This window comes from Sciurus vulgaris (assembly GCF_902686455.1).
Source record: "Sciurus vulgaris genome assembly, chromosome: 14".
NCBI classification, from domain to species: domain Eukaryota; kingdom Metazoa; phylum Chordata; class Mammalia; order Rodentia; family Sciuridae; genus Sciurus; species Sciurus vulgaris.
Genome location: NC_136475.1, coordinates 84,225,046 through 84,237,376, shown reverse-complemented (window position 1 = coordinate 84,237,376; position 12,331 = coordinate 84,225,046). Strand labels below are relative to the sequence as shown.

The 12,331-nt window shown below is 43.5% G+C and overlaps 1 protein-coding gene across 2 annotated transcripts in view; it reads right to left on the bottom strand.

Annotated features, from left to right (window-relative positions):
* Positions 1 to 327: 327 nt before the first annotated feature.
* Positions 328 to 12,331, bottom strand: part of LOC306644224 (uncharacterized protein) — a 165,391-nt gene continuing 153,387 nt past the window's right edge. Inside the window, exon 8 of one of the 2 annotated variants that reach the window (XR_013759208.1) lies at positions 328 to 3,096. The gene's annotated coding sequence lies outside the window, so the exon portion shown is untranslated. Of the gene's footprint in view, positions 7,356 to 12,331 lie in introns of both variants that reach the window. The other variant, XM_079110946.1, reaches the window with a different exon arrangement.

The following is a 12,331-nucleotide window of genomic DNA, read 5'->3' as shown; positions in this document are numbered from 1 at the left end:
ACTTGACCACATTCTCCAAGTTCATCTATATGGTTGCAAATTGCAGAATTTCCTTCTTTTGTAGCTGAATGCTATGGCAGTGAAAAATTCATCCCATTTTCTTTATCCTTTCATCTGTGGACAGGCTGATGGTGTTTCCATGTCTTGGCTATAGGAATTAGTGCTGTGATGAACACAGAAGTACAGACATCTTTGGAGATACTTGCTTCATTTCCTTTAGATACACACCCAGATGTGGCCTTGTTAAGTCACACAGTAGTTCAATTTTTTTATTTTTTAAAAGAAACTTCATACTTTATACCACAATTGTTATAGTCTGTACTTCTTAAAAAACAGAAACATTTTCAAGCATTAGATGGCAAGGGGGGGGACAGGATTTTTTGATAGAATCACATTCATTTATATCATTGTCAAAGTCTCACTTAAATGGAAACAAAAACACTATGCCTATTAAAGCGTTGGTTGTAAATAAACACTTAAAGATATATTCAAGGGATATTGGCCACTACAGTGGCCAGATGGCCTTGCAGTGAAAATCCTTGGGTCTATGTCATATGAGGTTGGGTTGAGGGAAGGCTTGTTTACCCAGGGGAGAGAAAACTTAAAGGACATGTGACACCTGCTATTGGATTTCTTGCAGGTTGTCACATGCAGTGGGAAGTAGATGTATTAAGTTTGATTCAAAATCAAAGAATAGAACCAGTGAATGAGAGGTACAGGACACAGATTTCGGCAAAATAGACAGGCATATTTCTAAGCAACTAGAACAATCCACACTATGTATGTGTCTGCCCCATGAGTACAGTAGGCCATCCCTGCTCAGAGTGTGACCCCTGGCTGGTTATCCAGCTGTCACTACTGGTCTATGACAAAGCACATATAGAAACTGAGAGCAAGCATTTTGAGACATTTATAGCAACATCCAGGTGCTGTGTTATCCAAGAGTGTGCACATCTGGGGACTGGCTTAGAGACTCTTCCTTATCAAACTTCCTTCAGGTCCATGGTGAGTCTTCTGTGGCCTGAACTATGTGTCAGTCATTCTCAGAAAGACTTGCTGTAATATGGACATTATTATAAAATGGACATCTTAGCATTAGTCTGACAACCCCAAAATATGTTAGACCCGGAATCTACGGCTTTCATCAATTAAAGATGATTTAATTTACCTGTAACTTTCAGGATAAAATTGTTGCAACAGGCTTTGATAAAAAAGTTGAAAATGAATTTTAAAACAACATTATTTATTTCATTTTGGGGAAAAATTTGAAATTAAACAGCCTATTGAAATTGCTCTGAAAGTCATTTCTTCCATTCCCATCAACCGAGCTTTTGTTTGCCTACTGTGATAGATATTAAAGCAAACATAGAACAATTTAAACAGACGTCACCCCTAAGAACACTGTGGCTGTCCATCCAATACCAATCAGATTAACTGGCAAGCAAAAGGTTAACTCATTTTTCATACTAAAATCTTTATACACAATATTTATTCAGACTGCATGTATAAGTAGTCAATACAGACACTTCCATGTCATTCATAACTTATTGTACTACTGCAAAGTTGAAAAAATATACTAGTGTGATAGAAATTCTTTATATTAATCACACCTGTATCAAACATGTCCAGCTGTTGTAATTCATTGCTTTTCTGGGATATGTTTGTTTTGATGATGTTTATTAAAATGTGATTTTATGCCTCTGAATCTAATAATAAAAATTGTGGCCTATAATTTATGTGCTTTTTTATTTGTTTTTTCCAACAATTTATCATATTTTATGAAGTATTGGTTTGAATTGGATTGGAAATTTGGAAAAACTGGTTTTTTGCCACAGAAAGAGAAGCCCTTGTGTAGATTTCCAGTTGAAGATGAGGAACCCACTGTCCTGTAGTTTACACTGTGAAAAACTGCTTTAGGAAGTAGTTGACACGGATTTACAAGGCCCCTCAGTGCATTATTTTGACAGAGCAGATCTTTAGGGTTAAATATTAATTGCATGAAATAAACGGAGAAGCATTGTATTCAAAATGCTCAAGAAAATTGCAAATATCAAATTTATCAATGCTATCGATTGCAAATTGATTTTTTAAAAAACAATTACAGTGTCCAGAGGATGCAACAAAGATGGTCGAAGTTTCAATTCAATCAGATGAATGGGCTTGATGGAAATACTGCTTTTTAGTCATGAAAAGTAAAAACCTCGAGATACTTCATCACCATCTTCAAAAAGTCATACAGATATCATGGCAGTAAATGAGAATTGTAAGAAGCAACCTGAGAAGATACAAGGGGTAGAACTACAACTAATGGGTAGAAGGTACAGAAAGGCAGATATTGATTCAAAAAAGAATTTCTCAACAATCACATCTGTTTAGAAAAGAAAAGGGCTGTTTCATGGGATAGCCAATCCCTTGGAATTTCCCTTGAGGTCCACTAAAAGACTGGGGCAGTTTGTCAGCTGGAGAGGGGATTCCTGCACAAAGTAGAAGAGTTTGCATTTTGTAGAGTCCCTTAGTAGTTGTGCCACGGGCTGTGCTAAGCCTTTACTGTGTAGCGTTTTATGTTAAACTCATGGGAAATCTAGGAGGCAGGTATCATTATCTCTGCTTTATGGATGATCAACAAGGAGCTCAATGTGGTTAAATATGATTATAGACACACAGAGGCAAGTAGGTCTGTGGACCCACTGGCTCCATGCACACCCAGAACAGATACTGTCCTCAACTCTGAAAGCCCATAATCCTATGTCCTCTAAACCAGAAATATAACCAGAAACCTAAAAGGAAAGGAAATACCACCAAAGTCAAAGTGACCAACATTTTTTATTTCACATGATGAGGTGCCTTTTGGAACTTGGGCTCTTAATTCTCTGAACACTTTCAGGCGGCAATGATGCCTCCCTCTCCTCTCCCTTCCTTCTTCCTCTTCCCCTTCCATTACCTTTCTCCCTTCCATCCCCAAATGTCCAGAACTCTCATGATTCCTGAGATAGACAAGATCCCATGGCTTCACCTCCTCTGTAAGACGCTCGCTCTACTTCAGGAGAGATGGCTAAAGACGTTTGTCCAGACGAACAAGTGGCAACAGCAGAATTTCTGAAACAGGAGAAGATTATTTTATTTAGAAGAATTTTCTAGCATCCCCACTACACTGCAGAGGCACCACTGAGCCTCCCTGGCAAAGGAAACCTGGCCTTAAGTATTATCAATAGTCACCTTTCCAGGTGTTTTTCTTGAACACTCACAGATTCATTGACTTGTGTTTTGGAGGAAGATTTACAAGCCCTCTTTTGTAGAGAGAGTTCTGTTAAGTCCAGTAAGACAGAGCACCTCTTCTTGGATCCCTGTAGAAGCAGGAATGAGCTCCCAAGGTTCTGACTCACAGTCCAACCGCCTGACCCTGAGCAACCCAGCCCTGTCCTGGTCCTAGAGTGTGTTGGCGCTCTTTTGTCTGCGCTTTCTCTCTCCATTGCGTTCTTATTTTGCAGACCCTGAGTCATCTCTACAGATTCCACACGACCAGCTGGGTGGCCAGCCTCCAGCTCTGTGTCACTTGCCTTGATGGATGCAGGTCCTCATAAGCATCTGTCTCTCCAGCCTGAAGGTGACCAGTGGTGACTCTCCACCTTCCTTTACTTGTCTTCAGCACTTGGCCTTTGTGCTGTTACCAGCAAGGCCAACCTTTTCCCATAATGGATCTGTCTGATTGTGTAACTGTATCCGCTTACTTCTGACAGCCTTTTCATCCCTGTATAACCTCCAAACAGATGAATAATTTTCACTTGTGCATTTCAATGAGTTGGGGGAACATTCAGGGTTCAGAGGTACAGCTAGAAATATTTCCAGAAGGATGAGTCAAATAATGTCGGGGGTGACTGGGAAAGAGAAGAAAGGACCCTGCCATGTCTCTCTTGTGAGCCAACAGTCCTGATGTGCTCTTTGGGGTCACTGTTTCCAGCCTGAAAATCTTTGGCTGTTGAAATGAAATGTCTGTGTCTTTTTCTGCCTCCCCTCTTTCTATTCTTTCTTCTACTCCTCTCACCTCCAGGTCCCGACTGCCATGAAAACACGGCCCTATGTTCACAGTTAACCTACTAAGCCTCACCCAGTTATTAGGACACCCCCTTTGTAAGTTTCCAGAACCCCATGCGTTTTGCCAACAGTATGGTAATTGCTTTCTAAGTCAAAATGGATGTCTCTTTCTCCAAGGATGTGCCTAGGAAAATGTCTAAAGGGAACCCTTCACTTTTCTTTCTCCGATTCCACTAGAGGAATGGGTCTCATACAAACATGAAAGTTTTCTCAATACTCTCATGGCTCCGAAATTGCCTTTAGAGAACGCAAGATTTCCAAAATATTCAACAAAAATATTCCCAATACAACACTCACAGCAATACCATCCCAGAGTGTGGTCCAAAACAAATGGAGAAGCTGTTGCCTATACAACAGCTTCAAGATGTTCAGAAGGTGTCAAAAATGGCAGGAGGATCTGACACTCATCAAAGCAGTCAGTTAACCAAACCCACAATCTCCAGGGCTTTAATAATATACAAACTGCAAGAATCGAGGGGAACAGACTGATTGACTTTGACTCCAAAGGTGCTGATGACGAGCAGAAGCAGGAGCGCGTCCCAGACACAATCACATACAGGCAGCTCTGAACAGTAGCCCGCCTCCGCGCGGCACCGTGCAGAGAGTGCTAATTTGCATCATCCAAGTGTTTTGCAGAGCTTTACCAAAAGTATTTTGAGTGTGAACAAATAGTAGAAACTGCACTTGGAAAAGCTGGATGGAGTTCACCTTCTCGCGGGAGCTGGGAATTTTGGCTGTAGGACCAGATCTGCTCCCTGCTTTTGGCGCTGTGCAGGGCTCTTACCCAAGGCCCTTACTCCTTAACGTTGGAAGCAGCTCCAGCCTTGAGTGCCAGCCAGTTCGGCCACCTGAATGGAAGGCTCTAGCTCTTCGACAGCCAAGGCGCCCGAGCTCTTGCATTTTTATGGCACCTCACACATTCCACCCTTTCTCTTTACTCTTCCTCCTCCCACCTCTCTGGATACCCTTCCCAGAGCCCTCCCTCCATGCACCTTCACCTGTTCACGTGTCACCCTTCCCTTTGGGTCTCTGCTTTTCCCTCTCAATATTCCCTTGCTAGACAACTTGGCCATTCTCTCTTCTTCGACCTGCACACTGAATTCTCCCAAATCCACAGTCCCAGAAGAGTGCTCTCTCCCACCACATTTCCAATGTCCCAGGACCTGTTAAACCCCACACACCCCAGTATTCTGGTCTCCAGTCCTTGTGTTGGAATACCACATTGTTCCCTCTGCCTTGGACCTGCGATTTTGCCTCACCCAGAAGGCAGCCTGATATGGCGAAAGTGCATGGTGTACAAAAGGGAAGCCAGAGGTTGGGGGCCAAGTTCATCTTCTGCTAATGAGGAGCTGTATGTGTGCATCATCCATCTTTGCCCTCAGTTTCCTCATCTGGACAAGGTGACCAAAGCTGTGTACTATAATGAGGATTAGTGTTTTGTGCAGGAATTTTCTTATAATCAGTCCTAAATTAGTGGTACTGATATCATGATAGTAATAATACTAGCAGCACCAATGACAAACACAAATAAAAATGACAGTGGCCTTCTGTGGGTCCCATATGCTCTGCTTCCTCCCGTTGGTCTCCCCCCTCTCATCTGTGCTATAATTAGAGTAATCCCTTTACCTACTCCCAAGAATTCCCAATATGCGGCAGGAAGTTTCTCTAATAACCGAAACCACTAGATGTTCAACAGGAAACAAACTGTTTCTCCATTAGCTTCTCAAAAACCTGACTTCTGAAACTACCTCTGTTCTCAGATGTTTGGGAAGATGATAACAGCCTCACTGGCTCAAGGGCCCTGAGGAAACTGGTAAAGCAAGGGATTTCTCTGGGGTCCAAAAGGGAAAACAAGACAGAGCAGAACTGAAGACAGCAGAGATGCCCTGGGGTCTGGATGTTCTGTCCTTGATCATGGAGCTGAGAGCTTTCACGTGGATGTGGTTGTCCACCTGATATCAATCTCAAGGGGAAGGGACATCCTCCAGGTTCTCTGCTTTCCCTGAGAAATGCCTTGGAAATAATTGTGACCTTATAGAGGCATTTGGGGACTCCATTCTCTTGGTTTGATAGTGCTTTCAAACCCAATTGAATGAAATAAATAGTTTAAATTACTTCTCATCAACTCATCTTTCTAAGCTTCAGGAAGTGCCCATCTTTATTCCAGAAATCCACAATTTGGTGAACAAAGCCCTGTGACTGCCATCCACACCCTCCCTGCCTTCACAGAGACCAGTCACACTCTCCATCACCCTTCATCTTTTCAGTCAAAAAAGCCCACACCCCAAGAAATCACCATTAAGGTGGAGGTTAGCATAGCATCAGGCAGCGGAACTAATCACTCTCACAACACGGCTCCACCCTCGGAAGGCACATCCCCAAACACACTGCCTCAACTTTTCCTGTTCTTGGTTCACATAGAAAATGATACCTTGAACACGGCTCCCTTGGGTTAATCGGAGAAGCTGCTCACAGCTGGAGGTAAGTAGACCACAATTCTGAAGAGCCCCAGGACCTGCCTGCTACCCCAATAACCAAGGGGAGCCATGTCTCAGACACACCTGCAACCCATTTGTAGCAGCTCAGCATGCCCTGGCACCCCATTGAGAAGCTATACCTAAAAGACTGTCTTATTGCTTGAGAGACCAATAGGGTGTTCATTCCATTAAATAAGATCTCCTCTTCAGAAAGTCCCAAGTCTATTTTTCACCTCAGTGCTCGCTGCTCTGAAATATGTTTCCCATCCAGTAGTCAGTGCTTTGTCATGCTCAGCAAGGAGGATGACCTGGTGGCCACAGCAAGGAATCAGGAGCCCTGCAGATTCTGAATTTATGATTCCGCAGCCCAGCTTCTGATTCACTCACATTCGATGACCTGTGGAAACCACCAAACTCTGACAGGTCCTAATCAGACAAGCCGGAAAATGGTATCAAAATAGGTTTCTTCTGGAAACCAAACTCGGTGTGAAAATTGAGACTTCCTGAGCGAGTAAATGAGAAGCAAACTCTATAGGAGGAGCATGACGAAAGCCATATGTTCAACTTGGGCAGATGCAAGAGAGGAAATCACCACAACCTGTAACAGCACACAGCATCGCCCTCTTTCTTACCTGTAAATGACTGAGCTGTCAATCATCTCACCTGGCCGCTGTCCCTTCTGTGCACAAGTACCATGGATGCCGAACCGAGCAATCCTGGGTGGAATCTTGGCTCTAGTATATCTTAGCTGTTCTTCCTCTTTATGCTTCTAATTCTTTACTGGGGCTAAGAGAAGTTTGTTAAACAGAAAGAAAATGATGGAAAAGAAGAAGAAAACTTGGAGCATTAGGAAGAAATAACAATGGAAAAAGCAAAAACATGGGTAAATATCATAGTCATTCTTTTCTTCTTGAGTTTTTAAAACATTGTCTGATACAGTTTTCAACACACGTAGAGGAAGTATTTAAGATAATTTAAATGTGGAAGGGTCAACTGAACTCAGGAGAGGTGTGGTGTGTATAAAAAGATGTCTATGTATGCATAAAGTAATGCCCACATCAGCCCCTAAAAATTAAATAAAAAGATACATTCAAATACATTAAATGATAAATAAAATGGAATTCTAACAGACGTTCAAATAACCCACAGATGGTAAAAGGGCGCAAACAGAGGAATGAACCACAGCAGGAACAAAAAGAAAGCAAAACTTTTTATATGTCAAATTTAAGTACTAAAATACAATTACATTAAATGTAAAAGTATAAATGCATCAAGTAACAAATAAGAGTAGTTAAACACCCCTTTTTTGTTGATGAGTAACTGACCTGTGGTCACAGCCAGCAAGAGCCCAAGCTCCAAAGAATGGAGAGCTAAGCTGCCTGAGCATAGACAGGCAGGGTCAGCCCGCCAACGGCTTCCTACCTGCTCAAAACCACTTGCGCCCAGTGGTCTGACATCCTGCACATGGATTTATTAAGCAAATGAGAAAAACGCTATTTCAAAGTCAGATTCATTCTTCTAGAGTGTTAATATTTCTGAGCCTTTTAGTTTTTCAAATATTAATGTGAATTAATTCAATAGAATAGTTCTAGCTAAAAAAGCACTTTGCATTGAAGGGCTAAGAACTGGAAGAAAAGCTAGAGCCAAAGAGAGCTAGTGGAAACCTCTGGCAGAAGGCGGCTGTTAAGGCTGCTCTATTCAGAGTTTGAGTAGCAGGCAGTGGACTCAGGTAGAGAGTCCAGCGGAGTCCACCCAGCCTCAGGGACTGCATACAGTTGGAAAGGGATATGTCTGGAAGAGCACTAACGATACTTCTCCCCTCCCTTCTGGAAGGAGCTTGGGTTTTAACCTCAAATGTGCACATCAAAATAGAAACAGGATCCTGTGGACTGTGATAACATAATGAAGCAGACTCCTATTCAGGGGGACTAAAAAATGAACTCCTCCTCTCTCCTTGCTTCATTCAAGTTCCTCTTCTTGCCCCACGGGGTTCATGGGGTTCTGCATCCATGTGATCTGTCATCGATTCTGTTCAACATTACCCGCGGCTTCCCTCTCCAGGACGCATGCCTGTTGCATGCTGCACTCTCTGCACCCCTTAGGGCTCCCCTAGCACCATTCCCTGCCCTGCTGATCTCTTGACTGACAGGAAGCTTCCAGAGCTACCAGAACAGCCTAGGCTCAGCTGCAACAGATTGCCCTCACGTCCAGGATTTACCACAACAGAAAGCTTTGCTTCACTCTTGCCACAAGTCCATTCCAGATCACAGTCCCTCGGGGCCCAGGCTGGCTGAGGCTCCACCCTCATGTAGCTGTATTGTACAGAGCATGCTGAGTTCTCAGCTGCCGCACACAGCCAGGCAAGGGAGACACTAGCAGTGCAGCCTGAACTTTTCATTGCCCCCACTTTGGGCTCACACTGCACCACCAAAGCAGTCACACAGCCTTGCCTAACGCTGAGGATGGGGGTCTTGGAGGCAAGTAAAATATTCCGTGAACCCTGCAATCACAGAAGTGTTGAAAATCAAAATCGCACCCAAATATTATATAACTGGTTTCGATTATCATCTCAACCCAGTGGGTGTATAAATACCAAATAGCTGTGTTTTTTTTCCTATCACTAATTGCAGCTGTGATCTCGCAAGCTCCCTCTTCTTGTCACTTAACCCCCCGACCCCAGGTAGACTCCATAGTTCTTCCACCATTCACATTTAGTAGCAGGCCAGTCCCTTCCAGTGCACATGGAACTGACCTCTGAAACCTAGCACACATGTCCTTCCTTCCACCCTTCAGGGCAGCCAGGCTTGTCCTGGAGGGGCTTGGATGGCAGGAGTTGTGGTGGCTTCCCTACCAGTTTTCCTGGAGCAGAGAAGAGTCATGGTGTGTTCTGGAATAATGCTCCCTTGCTTTCCATGGCCTGGGTTGGGCAAGGGTGTAGAGAGGAGTAATTGCCATTGTCCTTCTCTCTAGACTCTGGCTTCTTCTGTCACTGATGCTCCGGACAGAGTATGTCGGAGTAGCACTGCATTTCCTACACAGAGAATGGCCCTGCGCACATTTCCCAGTCCTCTGCTATGAGCTAGGGGGTGGCGTAGGGGGGCATGTTGGGGATGGAACTAGAGAATGGTTTGGCCAACTCTTGATGAGCTCTGGCCAGACCAGACAGGCTCTGGCTTCGTTGCTGCAGCTCTCTTTGGAACACAAATCTATTGCACCTGTTGGCTGATGCTGGGGTCCTGGCATCAGCTCCAGGATCACAGAGGAAACTCTAGAACCCATGTGATCTAGAGTCAGAGGGTGGAGTCTCTTTCTTCCAAGGAGCTAAATCTAGAGAGGAGCATGTTCTTATGCATGGGAAGCTGGCCAGCAGGACGTGCAATCTGCCTACCCACTCAGGGCCTTGTGCTCCCAAGGAGCCTTACACTTGGAGTTTGGTGCTCTGCAGCTGACATATTTAAATTCTTGATAATTTTATCATTGAGTTTTCATTTAATAAGTGCTATGGGTTGAACTCTGTCCTACCCTCCCCAATTTATATGTTGAAATCCTAACTCCCAGTACCTGAGACTGTGAGTGGATTTGGAAACCAGGTCACAGGAGATGGAATTAGTTAAATTAAAAGGAAGTACAATTAGAATAGAGCAGGAACCTAATCCAAAGTTACTAGTGTTCTTATAAAAAGGGGAAATTTGGATACAGATGTATACATGTTCAGAAAGAAGACAAGGGACAATGTCATCTACAAGCCAAAGAATGTCTACAGCCACCAGAACTTAGAAGAAAGGCCTGGGACAGATTCTCCCTCACAGCCCTTGGAAGGAAGCAGCCCTGCTGACACCTTGGTCTCAGACTTCTGACCTCCAGAACTATGAGACAATACATTCCTGTCACTTAAGTCACCTGGCTAGTGGTTAAGGCAGCCCTAGGAAGCTAATAGTGAATGGAATCCATGAGACAGTGGTCATGCATCTGGGGCTTGGAGCCTCAGATTACATGTCTCCAAGATACTTCCCTGCCTCCCAAATGGCCTCTTGGCTGTCCCCAAACCTACTCAATGGCCCTGACCATTCCTCCTGTGTGGGACATGGGGGCACACACATCTCACACTGAGTCACAGGGCCCACACTGGGTGCCTGTGATGGTCTGCACTTGCCCTGCAAGTATCCCCATGCCCAGGAAAGGGATATTAAATGGCAAATTGGAAACACCATGCAAAGTTTAAGGAAAGATCACAGAAGTGGAGAAAACACTGTTTCCTGCTGTTTGAACATGGGACCCTCCATCTGCATTTGTACAGGGCCCCCAAAATTATGTAGCCAGCATGACTGGAAAGAACAATGAAGTCCAGGTACATTAAGGAAACAAAAGAAAAAAACAAAAAGAGGAAAGAAGTATTGGTGGTTTTGAAACCCCAGGTTCTAGCTATTCCTGAAATCTGGGTATTGGGGCTATGGCCTTTTTGAGAAACACCAGTATTTTCATAATACATTCTTCATTTAAAAAAAAAAATGAAATAGTTGTTCCATAACCTATAACCAAAAGAATCATGCTAATACTAGCACAATTTTTATGTGAATTTGGATTCTCCAAATTTAAAACAGCACAAAATTCATGTGTGCGTTTGTGTGTGTGTGTGTGTGTGTGTGTGTGTGTGTGTGTGTGTGTAATTTCTTAAGCTAATTATGAAATTTTGTGAATCCTCTAAATTTTTGGAAAATTCCTCTGGATCATATAATTTCCAAGCCATCTGGTTGATGGGATTATAAAGTATGTGTCACATTAAGATAACATGTTAAAACCTTTTTGTCTGTTAATAAAAATCCACCATCTTTTAACAATAGCAGTAAATCACATTATTGTTATTTGCATTCCCAACTTGTATGGATTACTGAGCACTTGTTATTATTGTAACTAAAAATCTTTTTTAACCTCTTCTACCAGTATCATCAAAGCATTCAATAAGTGATCATCATGCTAGCAGTAATAATACTTGGAACAGAAATGACATGCAATAGCATCCTATGAAGAAAAATAGACAACTACCACACTATGCAGACATTTTGACTGAGCAGGCCACAGAGTGAGAGTGCCTACAGAGGCTACTGGGAAAGTAAAAGCAGAATTAGAGCAATGGCACCTTTAAGCTCACAAAAAACAGCCCTATAAATCCAAAGATAATGGAAATTCTGCTGCTGACACAGCTGCCCAGGAATGTCATGTAATATGTCCCAAACTCCAAAAGCTGAAATTTACAACCTTCAAGAATACATTCTCTCCACTTTATACACTACTAATTTTATTTATCAAGGAGTAATTTATAGGAAAATTAGTCTTGAATTATGTAAGACCTGAATTAGGCAAGGCCTTCAGGAATGTGCCCTCGCACACAATGTGGCCACTCAGAACCTCCTCCTCCTTGGCTTGGAAACCAAACAGAGGCCATGCCAGCAGAGTGTGTCTGGGACAAGCTTTCCTAGCTTCTTGGCTTGTCATCAAAGCCTGTCAAAGGGCAGCTCCCCATCATCAGCCTCACAAAGGAAAGCTGAGAAAACATCTTCCCAGGAGCTGAGTGATGGCCAACACGCGTATCCCCATCTCACACCAGAGCAGTGTCCACAGAGTGACAGGCCAGACTGGAAAGGACACCCAGCTCTCAGCATCCTCCTACCCTGCAGAGGACCTGAGTCCCAGCTGGGGCAAGTCCTGCCTGGCAAGGGCCGCCTGTTCAACCTCCTTGTCATGTGAAAGCAGCAATTTCATCA